Genomic DNA, 27,473 nt, shown 5'->3' on the forward strand with positions numbered 1-27,473 from the left:
AAATTCGGAACAGGCGGCCAAAAAAGCAACAGATAATGATCTTCGAAAAGTGCTGTATAATTCGCTAAATATAAAAAAATCAGCAACGAAATTCAAAATTTTGACCGGACAGATCGATAGGCAATTTAATTGCGAAGAATTTAAAAAAACATCGTCAAGTTTTCTGAAAAATTACGACCTGTAGGGTTATTTGAATAAAAAATGTCATTATGTACCACTGTGCGTCGGTGGCTCTATAAATTACGACTCTTACTATCCGAATATCAGAATACCCGGATACTCAAGACTCGGATGCTCAACACTCGGATGCTCAAAACTCGAATGCTAAACACTCGGATGCTCAACACTCGGATGCTCAACACTCGGATGCTCAAAACTCGAATGCTCAACACTCGGATGCTCAACACTCGGATGCTCAAAACTCGAATGCTAAGCACTCGGATGCTCAACACTCGGATGCTCAACACTCGGATGCTCAAAACTCGAATGCTAAACACTCGGATGCTCAACACTCGGATGCTCAAAACTCGAGTGCTCAACACTCGGATGCTCAACACTCGGATGCTCAAAACTCGAATGCTAAACACTCGGATGCTCAACACTCGGATGCTCAACACTCGGATGCTCAAAACTCGAATGCTCAAAACTCGAATGCTAAACACTCGGATGCTCAACACTCGGATGCTCAAAACTCGAATGCTCAACACTCGGATGCTCAACACTCGGATGCTCAAACCACGGATACTCAAGACTCGGATATCCGTAAATCCGAGAAATAGTAAGAGCCCTACTATAAACTGATTGTGGCGGACACGGGGCGGTAAGGGGAACGCGTTGCGCTTTCCGCAGGCTGTTCCGCTTACCTCCTTATTCTATATTTTCGTCTTACATGGCCTGTGGAATCACCCTCTAAAAGGTTTACCACCTGCAGCGAAACACCCTGTATACGCATCAGACTATAAACTTTAAGTTCCAATACCTTTTAACCTAGCAGTACTTAATTCGTTTCCAAAAACACTGTAATACTTTCCCTCGGTGCACCTAGGCCATGCAGTTGCACGCATGCGCACAAATGCATAATAGTGACTTGGGGAAGTACAGCATTAAAGCCACTCAATTTCGTCTTATATTTTTGTTCTCATTCTTACCAACGCCTCGACTGCGGGCGCAACTATAATAGTATAGTTATAGACACCTTTTCTGCTAAGGCCTCGGAAGCTTATAGTATAAGGATCTTGTTTTTGAAAACGGGTAGTTCTGCAGCAGAAGGTACACGCTCAAACGGCTGAAAACTTTTGCTACACATGGTACGTGCGAGCAACAGGAGGTTATTTGCTAGATAAATCTTGACCCGCCTCCTTGCATGCCGCGCGATACCCGATCGACGTTCGGCCGATCGTGTACGTTCGAGAGAGTAGACCTCATTCACGTGCCTTGCCCGAGCAACGGCTGCGTTCACCATACCTTGCCTATCCTACGCCCTGCACCTGATACCAGCTACGTACGCGATGCATCCACTCGGCCCGCGCTGCCTCGCTTTTATTTAACGCTGATCATCGTTTCCGCACTTCGGCCTTATCGGCCGCTTTCATTTCCAACTGCTAATACTGTTACGCCGATAATTACGAGCGCGATAACGATCTGGAGGTGTTCGCTCGGATGCTTCAATATCGAGGCCTCATCTGTAAAGAAATTTCATTCGACTGGGATGGCGAAAGTTTGATTATCGTTTTTTGTTCAATACTTGGGCGTTTAGAACTTTCAAAATTTCAGCAGCTCGATGTTACCAGATTTTAAGACCGCGGCAGATTGATATCTGAAGTGTCCTGTTTAACGAGCCTTATTAATTAGAAAATTCTAAGTTTAAAGAAAGGTGGCGAGGTACATTGATAAGAAAATTACCACGAGATAAGATTTTTACAAATACTATGGTAATGAAACGTATAATAGAATGAGCCAAGTTATGCAGGAAGCTACCAACCCACCATGATCTGAAACTGAGTAAATTTAGTTCGAAGATTTTAATTGTTGAAGAAGAGTAGCTTTATTTCTATTGGGTATATTTTATTTCTGGTTATTGTTTTACAATGTTTTCAATGGGTTGTTTAATAATAAGTAGTATAATTAATATTAATAATATAATAATATAATAATATAATAATATAATAATATAATAATATAATAATATAATAATATAATAATATAATAATATAATAATATAATAATATAATAATATAATAATATAATAATATAATAATATAATAATATAATAATATATTAATATATTAATAATATTAATATATTAATAATATATAAATAATATTATTTTAAATTTTCTGTACTTTTTTGCTTTTTTTTGCTTTTTAAAATGGAACTGTGGCTTGGTAATTTAAATAATTATATAATGTAAGAGTTGTTTTATGGATCAGTCATTTCCCTAATAGCATTTATTGTTGGCATTTTGATGGCCATTTAATTCCCAACGTGGGGATACTGTGAGCCATCCAGAAATGCTACTGAGGTTTGTGCAAAATAAAGATTCCAAACTTATGGGATCCGCACCCCGTTCACCTAATTCTTTGTTACTTTGAGGATTAGTAGATTTCTGCATGACTTGGCCCGAACATCCTCCCAGCTTTGGTGTCGCGATAATTTTGTCGAACCTGCTACGATTCCTGCCTCCTCTGGATGTCCGCATAGAGCACGGGGGTATTATTTTTCCCGTGCACCGAGACGAGTCCCGGTCACGTGCTAAGTCGATCTCTAACGGCCGCGTTCAACGTACGATATTCTTCCAATGGTGCATGCACCTGATACGTATGAGTCGCACTTGTTACACGCCCCAACATTACACCACACTAATTCGTACTGTAACCGTTTCCTACAGTGACGCACGTACCGACACGGAAAATATCCGGTCATTTATAGGGGGTGAACGCTACACCTGCTGCCAAGCTACAAATAGGGGTTTTAGACGGTGACGCGCGTATAGGAATGTAAATTGTTACTTCCTGCAAGTGCATAATTGCATCCCTCCCTTTGGCGTCGATAAGCAACAGTTCGTTCGGTAAAATCTAGCAGGGGCAACTGAATCCAAGAATGATTACTTTAAAAATTTTAATTTTATAGATTAGTGTGTCTTAGTAATTATTTAAGTTGGGGCTGACAACAAAATAAGAGAAATATAATATTGTCAAAATTTGACTTCATTCTTTGTAGGGGTATTCAATATGCCCCCCCCCCCAGATCATGTTAATAGAATAAATAATGAGACAAATCTTCAGAATAAAAATTGGTTTGTGGGATAGAATTTTCTTGATATTACAATATATATTTTGGTAAATTATTAAGATTAAAATTGATATAATTAATCCAATTACACCTCCTAATTTGTTTGGAATTGCCCGTAAGATTGAATAAGCGAACAGAAAATATCATTCAGGTTTAATATGAACAGGGGTAGATATTGAATTAGCATAAATAAAATTATCCGGGTCTCCTAAAATATATGGATATCGTATAATGATTAAAACATGAATAAAAAAAATTAAAATAAACCCTAATATGTCTTTAAATGTAAAATATAGCTGGAAAGGAATTTTGTATTTATTTCTTCTTGTTCCTAAAGGATTATTAGACCCCTTAAGGTGTAAAAAAATTGTTTTTTCGTTTCCTTGATTCGCAAATGTGGAAAGCACGAAGTGTTTATTATTAGCAAAATATATTTGTTTTAATATAAAAATAAAACATTTTTTCTTTTAAATCATTGGAAAGTTGCACGATATGGTTCTGATACCCTTTCCTGAAGATTCGTGCATCCCTTAAGCTCCGATTAAATCGTCAGAGTCTGGATTTATCAGTTTAATTACCACTTGTACAATGCCAAGCAGTGAATCCTGTACAAATAACATTAGTTTATACTGAAAATGTACATTTGATAGGAGACGACTTCTCTTATGGATTTTCTCCCGCTGAATTCGAAAATCAAGGTTAACTTTTTTTATGGAACAGTTTTTAAGATATCGTGACTTCTTCAATTTTTTTACCCCTTCACTTTAAAAACCATATCTGGAGCTTGATGTGCCCGATTTGGTCGTTCTTGGTACCAAATGAAAGACATTGAAATGATGAACAAATATATACAATGGGACCTTTAATTGGTTAAGCGGTTCAAAAGAAAGTGGCCGACAAGTCCATTTGTCAAAATGTGGGATTTGTATTTATTCACTCAATCGCTAATAACTTTGTCATTTTTCGGTCGATTTACTTCTGGTTGGTGTTATTTTTTGCGTAAAAGCATCAGCTTTGCGCATATGAAGAGAAACCGGACGTTTCTTATCAATTTCTATTTTTTCGTGATAAAGTAAAAAAAAATAAAAAAATCACAATATCTTAAAAACTGTTCCATAAAAAAAATTTTAACCTTGATTTTCGAAATCAGCGGGAGAAAATCCACAAGACAAATCACCTCTCATCAAATGTACATTTTCAGTGTAAACTAGTATAATTCGTCAAATATTTCCTGTCATTCGGGAAATAAATATTCAATATCTCGGGATTACTTCGTTAAAGATCAGAGAATAAATCATGGCAGCACCAGCTGAAATCGGAAAAAACAATACAGGAGTACGGAGCAAACCTTCCACTCCTGATTCCTCAGAACAGAATTCAGCAGTGAAGTGTTTAGTAATTGTAAGTGCAGGACCGTGTCAGAGGATGCGCCTAGTCGCTATGCGCACACCCGATACCGACTGCTTCTTACGCGCGCACCGCCACACTCTCAGGCAACGTACACGCAGTTTCCCACGGAAATTTCCGGCAATTTGCGAAACGTTCCGACGCGCGTCTCCACGCCGTGCCAAGGTCGTCTCGCACAACGCATCGTAACACTTTCTCGAGGCACGTCGGATCGCAATGCTCCTTGTGGCTCAAAAGAGTTAGATATTAGACTTGCTTCAAACGAATACACACATATTTATTTCGGCCGAAAGTAACGCTGACAGTCGAACGTTCGGAACCCACAGTTTCGCAAAGCCACCGGTAGGTGGATGCAACGACAATGCTAAAATATTGGGAATCACCCAACAACGCAACTTAAAGGGGATTCCTTTTTTTTAAACTCTGCAGGTTTGTAGGGAACCTTGGAATAAGTTTTCGACAATTTTCTTCTCTGCTAGTTTTTAGTTCTTCAGGGTGAGAACACCCCTTATAGATTAATGTTTACTTCTCCATTTTTCTGTATAGGTATCTTGAAAGCTATAGTAGATGTAAAAAGTTTGGTGAAATGAAAATTTAAGGTAGTTCCTGAATAATCTGCTGAATTCAAGAATCCTTTCAAATTTCGTTCGAAACTAATTTGGAATACAAGAAACCCTTGTACAAAGTTCAAACTCGATTTACCACATAGTTATTGAGAAATTGTTAATAAAATTTTATGCAATTTTAACACAGTGGCATATGGCAGAGTCGAAAAAAGAGGGTTATAGTTTCAGTTTTTCTCCTGAAACAGGAAACCTATGTTCAAGAAGTGTACAAAAATTGGCACGAAAGTACATCGTAAGTGTCGGGAAATGAATTTATTAATTTCTGCGAAACTGACCGCATGGTTTCTTCGTAAATGCCCATAAAAAATAGGTTTACGTGCAAATTTTTCAGAAACTACGTGGAGCAGTCAACGTGGCAACGTCGCAGAATCGACACAATGTTCACACATTTAAATAACGAACGACGATTCAAATTCATATGAACATTTTTTCTGACATTTTGGTTATAAAAGACGCTACGAATGAATGCGACGTTGTCAGATCTGCTGCTCCAATTCACTATGCTAACCAGTTTAATATTCAATTTTCGTATTACAATTATTTATATTAACATTGAACTTTTTAAAAAATATATACATGATGTTATAAATTATTATTATTATTTCCATAGTATCATACTACTGTATATTTATCGTTTATTACTCAACTCTAATTTGACTAACATAGTCGATTAGGAACTACCTTAATTGTTTTATGCCCTGTAAAACTGTGCAATGAAGTTATTTAATTATTTGGGTTCGGGCACATTTCTTTATATAAACTTCCAATTTTAAACAATTTCATTGCACAGTTTTATGGAGCATAAAAACTACTAAATTTCCATTTTACCAATTTTTATAGCTACTACAGTTTTATAGTAGCTATCAAAAATTGGTAAAATGGAAATATAGTAGCTACTATAAAACTATAGTAGCTATCAAAAAATGGTAAAATGGAAATATAGTAGCTACTATAAAACTATAGTAACTATCAAAAATTGGTAAAATGGAAATTTAGTAGTTTCTATGCTCCATAAAAATGTGCAATGAAATTGTTTAAAATTTGAAGTTTATATAAAGAAATGTGCCCGAACACAAATAAATAAATAGTAATAATTAAAAGTATGCAGGAAAATAGGAAAGCACAATTAACCTTTAAGGGGCGTTTTCACCCCGAATAACCAAAAAGTAGTAGAAACCAGCGGCCGTAGCCGTGATGGAAAACACTGGTTCTCATTAGATCACCGAAGTTAAGCATCACGAGGCGGTGTACTGGGAAAAGATGGGAGACCAGCTTTCTCCCGGTGCGCTGCTGAAACCCAAAGAAGAGAGGGGGGAACACAAAAATTGGACTATACTTCGTTGAGCAATATAAGCAAAAATAAGCTTGAAACGCCATCCTGCTTAAAACACAGGAAAACAATAGAAACAAACAAAAAACAGTAGCAGAAAATAAAAATTGCCTGATACTTACATTAAGGTTATCAACAAACCTGTAAAGTTTAAAACAAAATCGGAATTTTGGGGTTACCAAATTTCCCTTATTAGCTACGCAGGTACCTACATACTTTATGATCATAAGCATCCGAAGAATTGAACTTTTAAATATCCAACTAAATTCATATTCACATTCAGCAAATATTCTGCGAGCTTTGAACAGATTAAATATCAAAGAAATCAGTAAACTATTGATTTCACAACAGCTAAACTTACAGTTGACATACAGCTCACCAATTTATCACTGGAAAAGCCTAATTTGTCCTTGTTACGCATCAAGTGTCCTTCCTACCCGAGCGCGGAATGTACCACACTGCGTTCCAGATTAGAGCATACTCGTTTCGCGCAGGGATACACTGTCGATTGGTAGTCAACCGGCAGGAATAGTGCTGCGACCAATCGCGTAAGTGCTACGACCAATCACGTATCTCAGATCCGTGGGAGCTGCGCGGGTCGGTCGCGAATCGGTAGGGGCGTTGGTACGCTCTTATATGGAACGCAGTTTAGATCTCTGGTGACTTTAACGAATGGAAAGAAATTAACGTACTTATTATCGGGTAACATGGCGCGCAATTTGAAAGGTACACAACAGGAAGTTGATTTTAATATACGCAGTATGATTGACACGCTTTTATGATCCCTAATGGTCTGGCCGATCGACGCGATGCAACATGAAGCGCTTCATGGTGCGCAACAAGGGGCATCGAACATGCTATCCCAGCGTCGTAAACAGTTTTAAATCGAAACATCAGGAATATATCACGTTTGACGCGCACGCATTCCATGCTGCACCGCGTGATGCATCGCATGCCGCACTGCATCGGCGCACAGTTGGGTTTAGAGAGGACATTAATTAAACTCGGCGACTCTAAAATTAGCGCGATTTTCGTGTTTTGACGGCGCACGAGCGAACGGTCGTCGCGCCGCTGGCTCACGAGATTTTTGACACGCACCGCTGACTTTATTCAGTGATTTTGTCACGGTTAATAACGTGAGTAAAGGAAAAGTAAACTGTATCTGGTAATAACCCTCTGTCTCTTAACAAAATTGGGCCCACTCTTATTTCGGGGGGTTATTATAGAGCGCACTTCACTGTCTGTAATTCATTGAATAATCGGCAATAGTTTTGCGGATTAAAGAATTCAACTCAACGTTTGTTAAATTAATAAATGTGTTCTTTAGACTAACAAGGGTGGTTCGGCAACCCGCAAATTCAGAAAATTATGAAACTCGGTGTCCAAGTAGAGTAGTTTATCCGTAACGCAATCCTATTTTTAGTTGGTGCCATAGTGCAGTTTTTTAGGGTGAAATCACCCCTTGAAAAAAATGCAGAATTTTCTTTTTCGTGGAATATCTCGAAAACGGTAAGAGATATCGAAAAGGAGTTTAAACAAGAGTTGCATCCTTATTTTATATCTACAAAACTGCGTAAAAATAATTCTCGAAAAATCCATATTTTTCAAGTTACCCCCACCACCAACCCTTAAAATTAAGTTTTTGTATTTTGTAAATATATGCCGAAATACCTCTGGATAATCTCTTTTCATACATATATATAGTTTGTATATTATATTTTTTCTTGTAAACAAATATAACCCCTATTATCGAATTTGAAGTCCATTTTAGCAGTTTCCAATAATAAAATGGGTTCTTAAAGCAATGTTTAAATTATTGTTAATATAAAGTTTAGACAGCTTTCAATTATTCAGGCAAGACAGTACGTTAGGGTATAAAATATTTTTTTAAATATTTTTTTCTCAGATACAATATTGACGTAGGTGCCAAAAGTTGCCCAAGGTGGTCCATAATCTGAGTTTGAAAGAATTTTTTTCTCGGATTTTATCTTCAGATTGCGCATTGTCACCAACGTATACAATTTGTATGAAATTTTCAATTTTTAATGAAAATTTTTATTTGCTGTCGATTTGCTTCTAACCCCTTATAATAGGTATAATGATTATCTGTATTAAAAATATGTTTGCATACAATATTCGATCGTTCAAATGTCTATAATCGCAGAGAAAATAATATTTAAAAAGTATCACATGTTGCTTTTAAGCGAGTTGTACGCAACTGTTTCCCCGGAAACATAAACACACTTCCGCTACGTTTTAATAAGTTCATTTTTTGCACAAGTTTGATTTTTTAATTGAATTCCATAAAACTTCGTAATGCTAAGAAAACTATTAAATGTATTTATTTTAGAATAAAAAAGGTATTCGATAATCGGTTAAAAGAATCCTAACTGTTAGTAATAATTAAAAGATTAAAGCATTGTTAGCGTCAAACCACCTCATCAACAAATAATTCCAAGAGAAATAATTGATGAACGCTTTTGAATATTCGGCCAATAGACCGAGTATAATTAAATGGCATCTAAGATACTTATCAAGTATTTTTGTACAATGAAAACCTTTTAAAACTACTCTGGAAGAATTTATTCTGCAACAATTTAACCCTACTGCACCTATTCACCCGCAGACAAACACGAAGAACGAAACCTTTCTGACGCTTTCCAATTTTTCTCCTCTCTTTAAAATTTGAATTCCGTTTTCAAATTTTCCGAATATTTTGTATATCCACAGGGGAGTGGAAATTATAGTCGATGGATTAGACTCAAAGAAAACATAAAGGTCAGAAGAGGCTGGGAAAAAGGTTTTAAATTTTGTTCATGTCTCAAGCCTTCAAGTAGCCAGTTTTCTTCCAAAAAGCGCCGCGCACGCCGCTCTGGCTGAGCGGCTACCGGCACGAGAATGTGTCTTACCCCTCATTACCGTAACAGCGTATTAAGTCATCCTCGCTTTCATAAAGGCTTGTCGAATGATTTACGAGATTCAATTGGCTACGGCGCTCGCGCGGGGTCGTGTGCGGCGCGCCAATAAAATCGACGCTTAAAAAGCAGCCGATGAATATTTACGTCCGTAGACGCGCAAAGCTGGGCCGTGAAGAGCGCACATCGGCTGCGTTCGGTTTTTTGCGCGAAAGTAACGACCGGCAAAACGATTGGCCCTACATCGCCTTTCGCGTTATCGCTGCTTTCAGAGCACCTGCGAATCCGCCTGAAAAGTGCGCCGCCAGATATCGATGGAAGCCTCTAAATCCACAGGAATTCCCGGGGCCGGTGTCGTTGCCAGACAATAAGTGGCACAGTGTTACGCGTAGGGACAAAAGTCGAGAGTCCGAAGTGTTTCACCCACAAATTCTTGTACCTTAAAATGTTAATAAAGGAACGTAGGTTTCAATGGTACCTACAACTTCTGCTGAATTTAATAATTTGTTGTCAAAAGTGGTACTAGAAATTTATTACAAATTTCGCTGCATTTTTTTCAAACACGTGCCATTGGCAGAATGTTTATGCTTTTCATTTGGTTTTTATAAGTCGTGTTTAATACTGTCATACCTTCAAAACTGCCGAGTCAGTTTTTTACAATACCAACAGTTTGTACTAATTCTTTATGTTAAATTTTTATCAACTTCGATGGGTCTTTTAAAAAAAATACCAAAAAATACCTTCGTGATTTTTTGTATATTAATTTAGGGATCATTAAACTTTATATTAACGTCAATTTCATCTGCTCGAATTTGCACGAAACAGAAAACATAGCGAAAATCATTATTAAAGGGGTAGTGGACTATTTAAAATGGATTTGCAGGCGATTTTTATGGCATGTTTAAAAATTCATTCCTCGCTTGTGCAGGTGATTTCAGCAGTTGGACTTATCCGAATCCAAAAATACAAACAGATTCTTGATCAGTATGACTGTCGCTATGACCCGAACTAGAATAAATGATTTATCCTTTAAATTAACAAAATGGCGGGCAAAGTACAAGAATCAATGTATTTCGGCTGTGTTTTCTGTGCTATTTTCGATTTTAAAAGTAGGTTAGACTCAACAGAAATACTTGGTTGTAGCACCGGCCAGAGGCATAGGTATATAGAATAATCAGTTGAATTTATAAAGCAATCGATTCGATAGATTTCGAGATTTTACCATCACCATGTGAAAAATTCACGTTTCGAGAAAAACGCGTTCAAAGTTTTCATCTATGGAGGCCCAGCCTCTGCGCTCCCTACAAAACGCCTATGTAGAAGCTAAAATAATTGGAATTTTTCAATGAAAATTTAACAGTACCTACATTCTTGAGGATATATACTTTCGAAAAATATTAAAAAATAAAATCGATTTTTTCAAACCGTCTAACCAGAATGACCCATTAAAATGATAAGTGGCTATCCCTTCCCAGGATTTTAAATTAGAATAATGAAGGATGTGATCTGAAACTAATGATCCAGGGAATAGAATGAACGATTAAAGGGGCGTGAACGATTTATCCCCTACTTATGAAACACGGAATATAAGCCATCAGAATCGTTAAACAAAGGTGGCAGCGAGATACGTTCACCGTGGTATCGACGCCTCGTTCACCTTTATTTATTAACGCGGCGCTTTTGCCCGCGCGCCGCGCAGAAAATTACGATTGGAGGGACGAAGGGATCGGGAGCGCGCACCGAGAGGAGCCTTTATTTACGGAGCGAGCATGTGCCGTCGTTCCTAATAATTCAATAAGCGACGCGCGGCAATAATTATTCCACTTGTCCGATGCAATCGAGCCTGATTGGAGTTAACTGCGCCGTGTGCGTGTACATATCGAGCGCAGCAAGAAAGTGTATAAGCTCGTACCGGCTCCCTGATTGATACAGATGACTACATCCGACTGATGTGTGGGCCCCGCAGAAGGAGGCGCCCGAGAACAGGTTCGCGCATCCCTACGAATGCTTCTTGAACGTCGGAAAAACGGCCCCCTGAAAGCCATTGACGGGTGCCACTAGAACTCTGATACTTGCAGCCGTATACCTTGACAGTCACCGCGTGCTGACCTCGAGCAACGCGAACACTTTAATGACGAGCTTTAAAATTAATTTCGAGTAGTGTATGCCATGACTGATAGACAATGGTATTCAAAGGGTCTAGCAGGGTAAGCATCGGCAAACGGCCCTCATGCCGATGCTTGGAGTTGTTATTTTTTAAACAATGCTCCTTGTCTGAAACACCATTATGTACAGTTTTAATACGGGGGTAAACGCCCTTAACTTTATTATTTTTTTTCTCGGTTATTACTTAAGATATTTAAATGAAAAAAAAACGAGAAATAGCTACATACTAACTGCACTTCATATATTGTTCTAAAAATTATAAATCAATTATTAAGGGTAGAAATAAATAATTAATTCTTTGGGGGTGGTTTGTGGAAACAACCCTTTGAGTGACCATCTCCAAAAAAATTAAGAATAATGCTCTATTATCGAGTTATTATATATAAAAATCTGAAGATAGTCGTGATGGTGGAACATAGTTAAATAAATACTCTTTCTTGTCACAAAACCCCACCTATTTATAATATATTGATCTTCATTAAATTATTTAACAATGTTCCACCATCTCGACTATCTTCAGGTTTTTATATATAATAACTCGATAATAGAGCATTATTCTCAATTTTTTGGAGGTGGTCACTCAAAGGATTGTTTCCATAAACCATCCCCAAAAAATTAATTATTTTTTTCTAACCTTAATAATTAATTTATAATTTTTAGAAAAATATATGAAGTGCAGTTAATATGTAGCTATTTTTCGTTTTTTTTTCATTTAAATATCTTAAATAGTAACCGAGAAAAAATAATAACTTTAAGGACGTTTACCCCCGTATTAAAACTGTACATAATGGTGTTTCAGGCAAGGAGCATTGTTTAAAAAATAACTCCAAGAATCGGCATGAGGGCCGTTTGCCAATGCTTACCCTGCTAGACCTTTTGGGTCGATACCGCTTTCTTTACTTGAAGTTACTTCTGCATTGCGTTCCATATAAGAGCGTACCAACGCCCCCACCGATTTGCGACCATTCTGCGCAGCTCCCACGGATCTGACGCACGCGATTGGTCGTACCACTTTCGCGATTGGTCGTAGCACTTTCCCTGCCGGTTTACTACCAATCAGCACTGTATCCCTGCGCGAAACGAGTACGCTCTAATGTGGAACGCAGTGCAGATTTGACTAAAACGGCATCTACTCGCTATTTTTAGGTTAACAATATTAACAATCAAATTTCAAGTGATTGGGTTCCAACTGCATTTCACAAAAGCGTCACTTTAAAAAGTATTCTTCAGCAACGGAGCAGACGAATATAACTGATCCCTTTCCTCTTCCCAAATGAAAAATATTTGAAAGATGCGTGTCATTACTTTCGAGTAGCTTCGGAAGATATTCCTTTGGATTTGATTTGCAGAAACTATGCGAGTTTAAGTCCACCGTATAAATTTTCCGGATTCCTTTCGTCGAAGCACCGTTGTCAGATTAAACTTATAAGACAGCTCAATCGCAGACGCGATTCAGCTCGCTGGAATTATCATTGAACGTAAAGCCGGAATGCCTCCTTGGACAGATAATTGGAAACTATTCTAGGAATCCCAACGAGGGTCAATACACTTTACCAGCTGATGCTTAAAAATTAACAGGGTGTTCCTTCAACGACTAGCGATACAATGGCAGCAGGGGAAGACACAGATGCTGGCTGAATCGGACCGGCTATTTTATCTGCTGCGGGGAGGTACGGATAGAGAACGATACTGACCGCTCGCAATCCATTCGGTCGCGAATTAGAAATTAGTTGTCGTGCATTTACATGCTGCGCAGGTGGCCAGTCGCAACCAGACCGGTCACTGTTTTCAGGGTAAAACAAGTTTCGCCGCCGTAAAAAAAAAAAACGACGGTCTACTCGGCCAGCGTGAAACCGGTGCAATAAAGATTCATGATCTATAATACCATGACATTAGCGAGCAGCAACGAAAAGTGTCAATTTGAAAAATTCGCTGCTCTAAAAGCCAGCTGTCAGGAGCCTATGGCGGCTGCCTCCCTAGGCGGTCCCTGGGCATTTGAAAACTGGTAAATATCGCGAAGGCAGCAGAGGTTGCTTGCTGATATTATTGGGGTCATACCGAAGTCGGTGAGCCATTCAATTCGCGCATCTAACTTATAAACAACGACGACATGCAAACTGACGAAAGCTGTTCAAGTCCCTTTGAGAACTGTGACTCGATGAAAATTACTACACCCGTTTCCTGAATTTTCGCGAACGAAGAAACTAGCCGGCAGCTCCGGCAGGTTCACGAGAAGCGATTTCAAAGCAACATCCACCGGTTCAAGAGTTCAATTGCAACGTGTCAGTACAAACGTAGAATGAAGTTCTAGCAGCGACGAGTTCGCCTGTTCGTGGCAAGAGCAATAACCACTCGGCGATCAGGGGGACCGGCGGGGTGCCATTAAAATCTCATGATTCGTCCATCAAGTTACATTTATCTCGCTCGGCATCATAAGAACGGTAATTCTGCTGAAAACGCGTGTTCGCTGCAAAAAAAAAGAAGCCGTCTGGGCAAACAGCGACCTAGAAATGCATAAAAAACGGCAGGGTAACGCGCCTAATTACAGATAAAAGCGTACGAGTGAAACGGGCTGCACAGCGGGGTCTTTTCGAACAAACGGTTGGCGTAGACCCATTCGAAAGTAGACGCAGAAAAATTCGCAGCGGATTTTCCAGCCAGCTCCCGAGCTATCTCGAGTACCCTGCGACTGTCAGGTATGAGCGAAGTTAACGACGGGCGATTCGAAAGGGATGGGCTATGTTTTGCGTGAAGAAGCACCAATAAAACCAATCGTGCTCTGCTGTAAATCCATCTGGTGTACTCGCAGCGTCGCAGATACCGCGAGTGGCTGGTGAGTACGCGACCAGATAGCCTCGGCAGCAGCCTGGCCGGCCGAAGGAGCGCATAGTTGAGGAGGTTTGCAAGTGGAATAGATATATAGGTGGGACGCAATCGGGGCCAGGTGTGGCTCGACCTGATGCTCGAAGCGAGCGAACAGATTAAACCCAAGCGTTTGTTGGTTCTCCTGGACTGAAAAATACGTAGTTTATCCTCGAATCTTTTTAACCACGCGTAGCTGGAAATGTGCGAATGAGGAAGGCGATGGTTTAAAAGAAAAGAGAGCTTCCACAATTGAGTTCACCATCTTCTACTCCATGATTTACACTTCAAAGCGAAACACTGTTAAAGCTAACAGAGACTAAAGCTAGAGAGGTTGTTGGTACATTGGATAAGCAGCTCCTGCTATCGATTCTCCAAGCCATCCACCTGTTCAAAAGTTATCCTCCATAGTAAAGCGTTCTACCCTCTTGCGAATCAACTGCGAAAGCAGAACTGAAATTCCCTCGATCCCGGACCGCTCGTGCTTGCGCCAAACTAGCGCTGCTACTGGTTTGTGCGGAAACTGCCCGAGGGTGGATAAGAAGGCGCGAGGTGGCGTAAAAAATTGTTCGGTCAGCGAGGGGAGGTATTGCACGGCCACACGGTATGACCAGCGACCACCGTACGGACGACCAACTATAAATAGATTCAAACTACCTGTAGACGCTCTCGGCCCGGTACAGTTGCGAGCTAGGCGGTGCAACGCGGTGCGCCACATGCGGAGAGCACATGCGGCGAGCTTAGCCACGGTTAACTGTATAACCGCGCGACGCCGTGCAAGCAGCACGCCGCGGCACACCGCAATTAACCAACGGACAACTTGCCGGCCGGCTAATAAACGAAATAAGAGGAGTACGGAGACCGGCAGGCACCCGCGCCGTATCCTTGACATGGCCGCGATCGGATCAACCACCACCTAGACCGCATTCCGATCCGGCCGTGACAACCGTGATGCCTGCTGACGATTCCCGCGATCGACAGCTTCGGTATACGATCCTCGTATCCCTGCGGTCGCTCTATGCGGGCATATGACAATTCCGGGAGGAGCAACGCGGTCGGATGAATCGCGACGGAGAACGGGTAAGCCGCGGTACGAGTTCACGCGGCGGAGACAGGTCTCAAGCATTTTGGGAGCTTGAGGAGCATTGCAATTTTCAGGCGGGTGATTAGAGTTGCGGTTAGTTTAGGTACATAGACGCTCCTTTTAGGGAAGATCCTAGAAAATGACATGGAGTTAGAGTGAAAGTGTTGATTATCTAGTTATTGCTTAGGTTTCTTTAGAAACGCGCGTGGTTTAGAGTGAAGATGAGCGATTTGGATTCTGTAGCAGTTGGCACTCTATTGATAATAACAATTTACTTCATTCTGCCTCATTCAATAGCCGCAAATGCGCATACTTATTCCTATGGAACCAATCCGTTTTTTTTTTTAAATTTAATATAGATACTAATGGAGTCTTATCGAAGCTATCAACACAACTTTCGTCATGGCGCTTTAAGCTCGCTTTAATTAACAGCAGAGCCAATGAAACACTAGCATAAGCGGTGTTCAGTGTGATCGCTTCTTTAACCGTGCACCGAGCGCTCGGTAATATCACTTTGTTGCCTATGAATGAGTCGGCTGGATAGACGCTAGATTAGATCGGTCAAATTTTTCGAAACGGTTTACTGGTGAGACCGCATTCCTGTTTGCGTGCACGACACGTAATAGGCGCGTAATACCACGGTTCGCCATTCCGTGTAATTCTCGCTGCGAGGCTTTCAGAAGGAGCTTGCAAGAAGCGCCGATGATCCAATCGTTAAAGGAAACACAGACACAGTAACTGGCAGGGTGACGTAGTAAATTTTCCAATAACGATCCCGCTGGGACGCGTCGCGAAAACGAGTCCCCCGGCAGTGCAGTAAATTTTAAGAGCCTTGTGTCGCCACGTTATTGAAAAACAAAGCGATTACGTTCGATCACCTGTCGTCGGGGACAATCGAACTTCAATCCCGACCGGTATTATGCGCTCGCTACTTTTCAGAAAAGCAAAGTGTTTGAGACAATCTTTGATTCCTACTAGAAAGTGAAGAGCTGGCAAGTAGGTGTTTGGTACCTTACACTTGAAGGAGTTAAAGTTTTTCGGTGGAAAGCTTGTGAAGAATAAAGGAGCTCTTTGCTGCAAGGATGACAATTAGAGAACATCAGAGTGAAATCTAATTACCCTACCGAGTCACGGGAAGATAAACAAGTGCAACCCCAGATCTATCAATCACGAGCGTGTTTGAAGGATTGCACGGTGTCGCGGCTCCGCAACAAGAGGGATTGTACAGTTCGATGCAAAATGACAGTACAAAATTACTCGGGTGTCCAGCTGAGATAATGGACTTGAAGTCAGGCGTCAGAGTTTCTAACAACTCACAGCGCACCAACGTGCTGACTGGTATTATTTATTACGCGCATTCAACATTCATAATGCTCGCCAAACAAATCACCTGGAATACCTACTGGTCCGAAAAGTCACAGTTGAAAATACAAGCTTTGCTAAAAAAAAATATGGTCAAAAGTGTATTCGAGCTTACTACATACCTGCGTAGCTACAAGTATTACTTTTCGCCAGAAACACGATATACGTTTCCCTCTTAAAAATCTTTATTAGAACTCCGTTAACAGCGTTCGCCTCTCAGTAATGCTTAGGCAAGTGTTCTCTATTATGAAACGCTGGTCGATCATCCCCTGGCACACCACAGGACCTAACCATTCTCATAATTTCTGTTATCAATTTTAACGGAACATGAGCAGCCGAGGTGCACGAACCCCTCGGCCCTATCTTCTGTCAACCCTTGTTCTCTTAACTGCCGACGATTTCGGGCCGTCTTTAACAACCACCACCTGACGCAACAACTGTCTCGCCCTGAGATGGCAGTTGTCTTTAAAAGTGTGCCTAGGGTGGCGCGCAAGGGTGGAAAAGGGCAGATGCCGGTGGCGCGCGATTAGAAACGAATTTCTCGAAATAATGGGAGCCTTTAAAGGAAACAGGCCACCGCGCTTCACGCTACGATCTTATCGCCGTCGATCGATCAAATTTCGATGGAAAGATACAGCTGGCGCGCACGAACGTAGGAAATAAGGATCTCTCGCGTCCGAAGACGGAGGTGCTGTTGCGAGTACGCATGATGAATATTCATTTGATAAATTGACGATTGGAGAGGGTCGTTAGACACGGGAGCATAGCGCGCGTAAATCGAATGCGTGCTCCTGCAGTCGGGTAAAAAGCCTCGGAGGAATCGCGTTGAATCCGATTAGTTTTGTTTCGTGTCACTTCGCGAGGGAATGCTTTTAAGTTGAGGAAATCGAACGGCAACTAGCTTTCGCAAGAAAGAAAGAGATCGAGGGTAGTGGAATTATTCCGCTATAAGTTCCTCTCGCCAATAAGCGCATCAATCTACGAACGATCACAGGAATTCGCGACTCTTCCTGCGAAGTAGGTAGCTCAGCAATTTCTCCTCCGACGGCAGGTTCTCGAAAGCTTCAAGAATTCTAACGAAGAAAATGGATCTTCCCTAAATTCTTCTCACTTGCAGAATCCATCCAGGCTCTTCAGAACGCCACTGCGGTGTCAACCGCCCATTAAGTGTTACTTCTACACTTGTCTCTCGGAAATCATTTCTACCACTTTTCTCGGGTCGCACGCCATTCAATCATTCCGCTGGCAGATCTATCATTAATAGATACGAACAGTTAGCTACTTATAATTGGTGAATGTAAACACTGGATGTGTTGACCTATCCTTGCCGGTTTGTCGGTGTGAGTTACACGCACGTAACCATCGTCACTCTATTCAGCACCGGCGTGTGCACCACGAGCATCGCGTTTCGGCGCTCAGAAGCTTGCGTGTTCTCCGATCAGATGGCGTATTCGCGTTTAAAACATAATACCGAATTATTGAATCCTTACGGGACCAACGACGAAGATTAAAACGCTGTATTTTTGGAATAATCACTGACTATGGTTCACCAATGTAAGCCCGCCTTTCGAATACCTTCTAAACTATTGCTTGCCATACCGACGGAAATAACGCTAACACCTTTTGCGTGGGAAAAGCGGTTTCCCTTGATCAATTAGTTCACGAGCAATTGAAATTTCTTAGAGCTCTGAAAGGATCGCAATCTTACCCGAATTCGAGTCGCTTCGTCGTCGTGGCCGTCTTCGTCGTCTGCCTATATCCCTCGGTTACCGCTTAACCGCGCGTTGAAGTCTCTGAATATTCACTGAACACCCCGGCGACACTTCACTGTTCCTGCGCCCCGTCACACCGTTCACAGTGGTCTCTCATACCCGCACACGAAGCACGATTTTCTCCGTCACAGAACAACCCCCTCTCGGTTATCTCCCAAATTCGTCCAGCACTCTTCGCGTTGCGTTCTCGGCAGAATTCAATCCCGTTTCCATGAACAAAATGCCGCCGCGCAACGAGCGCATAAACGCGTTTACTTGGAATTTACTTTGCGGATGAGATACAATTATGTTCGGTGTCTAATTCTGCCAGGTGTTTTCGATTTCAGAATCAACCGACGGACAACCGGCCCTCGACGGGTTTTCCTGAACGGCTGTCAGAATCAGAGTTTATCGAGAGGATTCCGATGTTCGCCAAGCATCGCAGTTACTTTCGGAGCTGGTCCACGGTGGAGGCCGACGATTCGCGGACGATAACGATGACGTTTCACAGATGCACCCAGACGAGATGTTCAATCACCGTGGATCAGGTGTCCATTAAGAGTGACCGGCTCGTTGGTCACCGTTGCGCGAAACCTTCCGGATCGCTGGTCCCGCTGATCGCGTGGCTGGACGCGTGTGATGTCAGGGGTGGGGGTGGTGGTGGTTCGACCGGTGAAAGAGGAAGCCTTCAGTGCCGATCGCCGACGGGGGTGACGATAAAATCGGCGACGAGATCGATCACAGTTCTACTATATCGGAACACGCGAACAGGTGATAAACGTCCTCACTGGAGCTGGACTGAAGGGAGCCAGAGTGTGTTTGATCGAACGGTGAGAGGAGTCTAGCGGCGTGTTGTGCGACGGCCCATCGCGATCCCGCGTGAAAATCTCAGACGAGGAATGAGCCGGGCGTGCGCGAATCACAAGAATCCATAGATCTTTTTTCACAAGGATCTCGTAATCCTCGATTGTCCGCGAACCATGTTGAGCCAGGGGCAAAGGAGCTTCGCGAGGCTATCGGGGGTGGACCAAAAGCCCGGCCCCTGATCCAGATACCTTGTCAGGGATGACCGCGACACCGCCGAACGAGGGTCCACGAGACGGCGGGCAAACCGATGGATGTTCGTCGATGCGTAATCTCGAAGAACGACGGACGCGGTAACGGCAGTCGTTATCCTTCTGTGGACAAGCAGCCACCGTGGTACCACACGAGCGAGCTTGGTCCCGCGCTTACGTCCTACGTCTTCGTGTCTACGTTCGCCGTTCTACCTCGTGGAGCGTGCAGCAGGAGGCGTGCTGTCCCGGACTGGACTAGCCTGGGCCCCTGGAGTAGAGAGGGCCGGTCGCGCTTCACCTCCGCTTCACTGGCCTCCCTCCACTTCGGCACAGCTCTCCTGCCTCTCTCTCTCTCTTCCACTCTTTCCCCGACCGACAGCCTGACTTCGTTTCTTCCTTCAGGTGAGCCTCGAACGGAACACCGAGGCTTACCTGTCTCTGCCTCCCCCTTCTACCGCGACCTCTCGCGATATCAGTCGGCTGAGGGGGAGAAAGACAGCGAGGGAGAGCGCGCAGGAGAGAGAGAGAGACGTGCCTGGATAGACAAGGACATGGGTTTAGCAGAAAGAGGGAGAGAGAGGGAGAGGTAGGATGAAAACGGCCCCTCTTCTGTAACTTTCTTCGAGTCCTTTGGTGGACGGTCGTACCACGACGCCCCCACAGTGGTGCGAGGTGCAGAGAGACTGGATCGCGCGCGGCTGAAGAACTTCGAAATTCACCAGGTGATCCGTGAATCGGGCACAAAGCCCGAGATCACTGCTGCTCGCGCAAATCACTTCGCGCAGACACACCTGACGCTGCACAGGCTACTGGTGACTTTTCTCATGCTTGGAAATATACCCACGTAGCATTCTGTCAGACCTAAATTTAAAGGAAAGTGACGTCTCCATTGGTGTTAGCTATGCGCTTTTGTAAATTAATTTACATCTACTGATACCTGTAAGAGAGTTTGACACATGAAATATGAGAATCCAAATGGAGAAGAGAATTATATTCAGACGATAAGTCGAGTATGTTACTGTTGTGGCTCGTTTTGTTCACTGTGCTTTGCACAATTTACATCGGGGACTCTTTGCATTAAATATTTAAAAACCCAACCCTGCGTATGACTCGCTTAATTGTTTATCGACATCCAAGTACTTAATATCAGAAATTGTGGAACACACGACGCAGTAATATATTTAAACTGGACAACTACCTCTTTGTGACAGTCACCATAACCGTTCAAACACACAATCCACCAGTAATCAAGTTGACGGGTTCTACTTAGGTAACAGAAGTCTCCAGCGCCTAAAAGTCACAGTTCGTTTCTTGCAAATGACACTTGGTCTCGTCAATTAACCCAGACTTAACGCGCATTGCTGAATTTTCTGTCAATCGAAGGTTTAATCAATGTCGCAAACGGCATGGGCTCGCGTGGGAACAGATACTTGTTGATTGCTCACCGATGCGATAAAATAGGCACGTGGCGAACGGCCCTCGATTTGATTAATCTATTTAGTTGACGGTAAATGGGTAGTGCGCGCACTAGGTCCAAGATCCGAGAGGCAGGTCGACGCTCGGTTGACTGGTCGCGTCGGGAACGAAGTGAAATTTCCGTCCGAAATTCCACGGCGATGGCAATGTCCACGCAGGATTGTTCACACCGTCACCGTTACGGGCGGAACCAGGCGGAACCACGCTCCTTGCACAGAACAAAATTTCCCTCCCCCTCCCCCCCTCGGTTAAATTGGACTTTGGGTAAAGTCCTTGCTCCTCGTTTATATTCCTCCGCTGGTTATAAATCAACGCGTTCGGCCATCGAGCCTAACGAAGCGCGTGGGCGTGTGAAACGGATTGAACGGAAGGCCATTGAATTTTTGTATAAATTTCTTCGCTCCGTCGGACGGATCGCCGCGCAGGATATGACCGGTGGCAGTTCAATAGCGGAAACGCGGTGTACTGACGGTGGTCTGCTTTAAATCTCATCGTGTTCGATAAATAATCAAACGGCAACATAATCTCTCACGGTGGAGAAACTAAAATTCGGATTGAACAGGTGGAGCTTCTGTTAAATTGACATCTGTAGCGTTCTGCTAATCATTACTAGAGAATAGCTGGTAGGGTAGAGGTTTTTGTCAAGTAAATATCAGTTTCGCCTTTTGTATTTTATAATGTGGGTGCCTATTCCCCTTGTCATATCAAAAGGAACCCGTTTCACGCGTGTAGAATGAGCTCATTGGCTCCGAGGAAGCGTTGGTTGGGGTATAGCCAATAGTAGCAGAGAACAGGTCTATGCGCAGGTTCCTTCTTATATGACAGAGTGTATACATGTCGTATTATCTTGTTTCATTCTCTCTGTAAACAGCTTCTATATGTTCTTTCAGCCTTTCGAGACCCTGCTGAGTGGTCGCATCAATTTTACTAAATTATTTGTGGGTTCTACTGTCAGATTTAGAATCAGATCTTCGAAAGTTAGGTCAGCACGTGTAAGACCTCGCCCCATCGCTAAATGTTCAGCTGAAAAACAGGAATAAAACGTTTTAAAAAGCAAGTTATGACGGATCTAATTAACGCAGTTCCACGGTATTTTTAAATTCTCTGAAAAACAGTTGGAGAGCAGTGGCCAACTTTTATGAGACACTCGTGGAAGCATATAAGTGTCAAAAGCAGACTGCTATCACGGTATCATGCAGTATAGCTTGATTTGAAAACGATTGTGTCTCCGAAGTCCTGCTTGTAAACCTTGAATTTCAGTTGTCATCAGGCCCATTATGATAAAAACACTGGTGTACAAAATACAGGTGTTATATTCTTGGGAATGTTGCTCCCGTTTGAAGGAAGACAACTGTGTCCATTTGCACGTTAATCGATCTGCAAACATTCATCAAAATTTCATACCTTAATGTTCCATAAAGAGCCTCTCGCGGGACGGTGTTTAAAAGACCTCAGTCATAATTAACTCTTAACGTATTCAAGGAAACATCGGCCTCCTTTTGCCCCGTACTCGTAGCCCATTCGTTACGTCGAGCTGTTTAAGTGTGTAGAATATTAAAGAGTCTTGGGAGCTATTTAACGATACCAGATGAAAAGTCGAGCACACGCATCCTGTCCGGCTGGTTCAACGGTCGTGCCATAAAAAAGTACGCGCAACACCTCGCCCCGTACTCGCCTCAGCCAAATAGTTATGCACCCCTTTGCCCTGGCCGGCCAGCCTGCAACAGTTCTAATAGCCGCGCGTCTATCCTCGCTGTTCGTTGCACTTGCTGAAACAGCTGTGGCACCTGTTCCCGGCTGGTGGTGTAAGGTGCAACGTTCTCCCGAATGTCCCGCACAATTCCGTCGCGTTTCCACCGAGCCAACCCTGTTATATCCGTCTGGAATAGATCATTGGCCCGGGGTTAATGCTACCTCGTTACGTTTCTTCTCCCCTCAGCGCCTAACTTTTCCCTCTCGGCAACATTTGTTAACCGATGGCGAAGGCTAGATGGGTTTAGAACATTGCATCTGGAAGAGAAGACCCGACGCAACAGACCCGAGCACAAACGCGAGGCAAAAGAATCTTAAACAGGTGTGGAAAGAATGGATGATCTAAATCACACTTTCGGATGAGAACTGCAGACGTATTTTATATCTATTTCGTTATTTTTAATGCAGAAGTAATTGTTGGGAAATATTTATCTGGTGGGCGGGCAAACGAGGGTGAGTCAGAATTATTAGTTTTGCAGGAAGACACTTAGAATATTTAAGTTTTGGCCTTGGAAGCTGATGATATATATGTTAAAAGAAACTTTTATTTTTAACTACGGTTCACAAAAAATAAACTGTTTAAGCTTGATGTAAAACTTGACTTATGCTCGCTTCCCAACCCACCAGAGATTTGGGATCTTAGACTTAAGGGAAAGTGATCCTGTCGATTTAATAAATAATATGTCGAGTCTCTCGCTGTAGATTAATGAAGAGATCAGCGATTAGCATCGTCATTGTTATTACTTAGTCGTGAGATTGTGGTGCGAATATAGGAAAATCGACTGGCCCAAATAAATAATAATAATAATAATAAATGACTTTATTGCACCATTACAATTAAAATTACAATGGCGAGTAGGCGAGGATCAGCATTAACTGCTACTTTACAAGCTAACCTAAAAAGTTGTTGGAAGATAAAAGAAAAGGAAAGAAAACAAATAGACTAACATTAAGGGGTTGTACATAGTCAGACGACAAAAAAGAGGCGAATATTTGTGAATTTTTTTTGAAGAAGCAGAAGCATATATTTTTACAAAACTTTTTGCGTTTCAAAGAGCATCATTTAAAGAACATCTGGTAATTTTTTCGTAAAAAAATATTTAGGTTTATAATAAAATAACAAGCGACATCCAAGAAGCATTTTTAAAAATTTGGTTTTGCGGTGAGCACTGCCATTTGGAACCAGATTATGTAAAATCAAAAAACAAAAAAGATTTCGTTAGTATATTAATGTATCCTGTGATTAACGGAGGGAATTTTCGAAAGATTAATTTAAAATAAAATGACGGCTATTTAAAGTTGTTGTCCTGATTTTTACACGAAAAAATCACGCGAAAAAATCAGGATTTCAACTTTAAATAGCCGCCATTTTATTTTAAATTAATCTTTCGGAAATTCCCTCCGTTAATCACAGGATACATTAATATACTAACGAAATCTTTTTTGTTTTTTGATTTTACATAATCTGGTTCCAAATGGCAGTGCTCACCGCAAAACCAAATTTTTAAAAAGGCTTCTTGGATGTCGCTTGTTATTTTATTATAAACCTAAATATTTTTCTACGAAAAAATTACCAAATATTCTATAAGTATTGCTCTTTGAAACGCAAAAAGTTTTGTAAAAATATATGCTTCCGCTTCTTCAAAAAAAATTCACAAACATTCGCTTCTTTGCGGCCACCTGACTAGGTATAACCCCTTAAATACAATAAAGTAAAATAACTAGGAACAAGATAAGAATAAGAAAAAGCCATTTACATAGCGAACCGTGAGAGGAATGACCATAGAACGTACGTGCAGGAGCGGATTTGGGATTTTCGGGAGGAGGGGAGGCGTAAGTCTGCGAAATAAACCAGGGACTTTCCCGATAATATTTTCCTGCTAAATGAAAAAGTGTTTTTTTTTTGTTGGTATCAATTTATAATATTTTCTCTCATATTGCTGAGTTAAAATAAGTATTTTTCCCTTGAGGGAGGGGCGCCTCCCCCCCCCTCTGAATCCGCCACTGCGTACGTGGAAAAAAGCGCGGGAAACACATGGCTGAAAACGGGGTGGGGGGAAAAATGTGGATCAGCTGGTGTTCGGCGGCGATATCAAGAACGTGTGCACGTTCGACCGTTAAACGCCCTTCACCCTTCGCGAAGGTGAGCACATGGCCCGCACGACGAAGGGTCTGCACTCCTCGAAGACACGCACGTTCCTCCTTCGCCGGTGTTCTTATTAATGGCATACATTATTACGGGGATGGTAGTAACGGCCGCGTCAACGGTCCCCGGCACCTGACGCCTTGTAACGAGTTGGGCCCTACCATGGGCGGGGCCCCTTTCGTCCCTTTTCGTCACGACCACGTCGCCAAGTCGTCCCAAACAAGTCCAGTAGCCGCGGCCTTTCTCGTCGCGATTGTGGTAGATACGAGACGGTGGCAAGGGAACTCGATCGCCAGTGAATATTCGGACGCGCTTAAAACAGTTTATGGGCCTTTAATTGTAGATTGTATTTGGCGCCTCCTCCTCAAGATCAAATCGTAGTACCCCTACTCTATGCGATTCGATCTTTTCGGAGGAGGCGCTTATACAATTCTAATCGAACTTCACTGGGTAAGTTCGTTCAATTATATAATTGTATTTAGCGCCTCCTCCTCAAGATCAAATCGCACAGAGTGGGGGTACTGCGATTTGATCTTTTCGGAGGAGGCGCTTATACAATTCTAATCGAACTTCACAAGGTAAGTTCGTTCAATTATATAATTGTTTTAAACGCGTAGTGAGTACTCATGGTAATCCTTTTTTCTTCGTTGCTGCGTTGGGAGATTAATTGATTTCGTTGTTGTATAACACTTTGTCATGGTTAGACTTTTCAACGTTGCCCTCAACCCAGGCCTCTTTTATTAGCGTACGCATCTTATGGTGTCACGTGATACAGATATTATCGTATTGTTGCAACGAAGAGTTCTCTCGGCGCACATCGTAACTCAAGGAACAAGGAACACGAACAGAAAAGGGGAACACGATGAACGAATGAACTATATTGTACAGAAGGGCTATAAGGAACTATAGTCTAAGTAAGTATCTCCGGCGCGGAGCGCTCGCGCCGTCTCTCGGATTTTTTTTCAATTTTGGGAGTATACGAGCGGCAACTGTTTAAGATTCAAACGTGAATATGCGTTTTGTAATTTATTGTTTAACGGGTTGTACGTGGTTACAGTAACATTAAAATACAGTAAAATAATGGTCTTAATAATACAAGCTGGATTCCATTTTTCTGTTCTTTCGTCTTCCCAAGACCGAGAAGGAAATCTATAAAATTGGAGATATACGACGTGCACGATTAGTATTTTTCACAAATAACGCGATGCGTTCTGCAGAATTCATGTTTGAATGTTACAGTGAATTTGGTACAGAGTTTGCCCTTTAACTAATTTCAAACATCTAAAACTTCCGCTAATTTCACCCCCATTTCTTTCCCTACTATATTCAACCACATTCGATTAATCATCCCCTTAGACCATATATACCTATAGACACGGCCTGCTCTATATGAAGCCACGGGCAAAAGTGACGTCACTTGTGGACAAAAGTTAATTCAAAATGGTGTATAGTACCTCATACCATATATACAAGTGAGGTTATATCTTTTTCTGCGAATAATTTTGGAATAATTATTAATAAAGGTGCAAACATGTTGTATAAAGAATTGCAAAGACAATGATTAAATCGCATTTTCGGAAATATTTATACATCGCTGTAACTTCCATCGTTACTTTGCCCACATGTGACGTCACGTGGATGATTTAATCTTTGCGTCAAGGCAGTTACCTGAAGCCGTGTCTATAAGTATATATGGTCTAAAATCATTCCACTTTTCAAAAAAGTGACCGCGAGGCAGCGCTGTCCGCGGTACTTACCTAGCCTATACAGTCTCAACAAGGACTCTGGGTTCGGCCTGTTTGCTGGCAATGGCGTCTGGGATTAGATTGACAGCTTGACAGGCGATCGATCCGACCGCCTTCTTCTCGCTCGTCTTCTCATCTCGGTCGCCAGCACTAGCGGTCTACGGACTCCCATCCACAGGGTGCTCGCAACAGTATTTTTGAATGTCACTCGGAAGCAAGGGATGATTTTCATTCTACAGTAGAACAGTATCTAATACCAAATACAGAAACCCGTGTGTCGCTAATTTACAATCCAAGTACGTATCATGTGTTATTATGATGATCATCGTGCTGCAAAAATTAATAAAAGATGTCGGTTAATAGAAAATGAAACAAATTCTCCACCAATAATTTCTATTCTCACCAATTACACTTCTTTTTGCTTTACTTCCTTTCTTGCCAAATACGATAATACTGTATACTTCTTTATTTCTCAACTTCGAATAATACATGAAAAAGAGAATAA

General features: G+C 41.9%; 1 protein-coding gene across 5 annotated transcripts in view; it reads right to left on the reverse strand.

Annotated features, from left to right (window-relative positions):
- Positions 1 to 18,958, reverse strand: part of Sv (paired box protein shaven) — a 243,395-nt gene extending 224,437 nt beyond the window's left edge. For 2 of the 5 annotated variants that reach the window (XM_076817033.1, XM_076817032.1), the window contains exon 1: positions 18,752 to 18,956. The gene's annotated coding sequence lies outside the window, so the exon portion shown is untranslated. Of the gene's footprint in view, positions 1 to 18,751 lie in introns of all 5 variants that reach the window. The other 3 variants (XM_076817035.1, XM_076817034.1, XM_076817039.1) reach the window with 3 other exon arrangements.
- Positions 18,959 to 27,473: the final 8,515 nt, after the last annotated feature.

The sequence above is a fragment of the Andrena cerasifolii genome, chromosome 7 (assembly GCF_050908995.1).
Source record: "Andrena cerasifolii isolate SP2316 chromosome 7, iyAndCera1_principal, whole genome shotgun sequence".
NCBI lineage: Eukaryota > Metazoa > Arthropoda > Insecta > Hymenoptera > Andrenidae > Andrena > Andrena cerasifolii.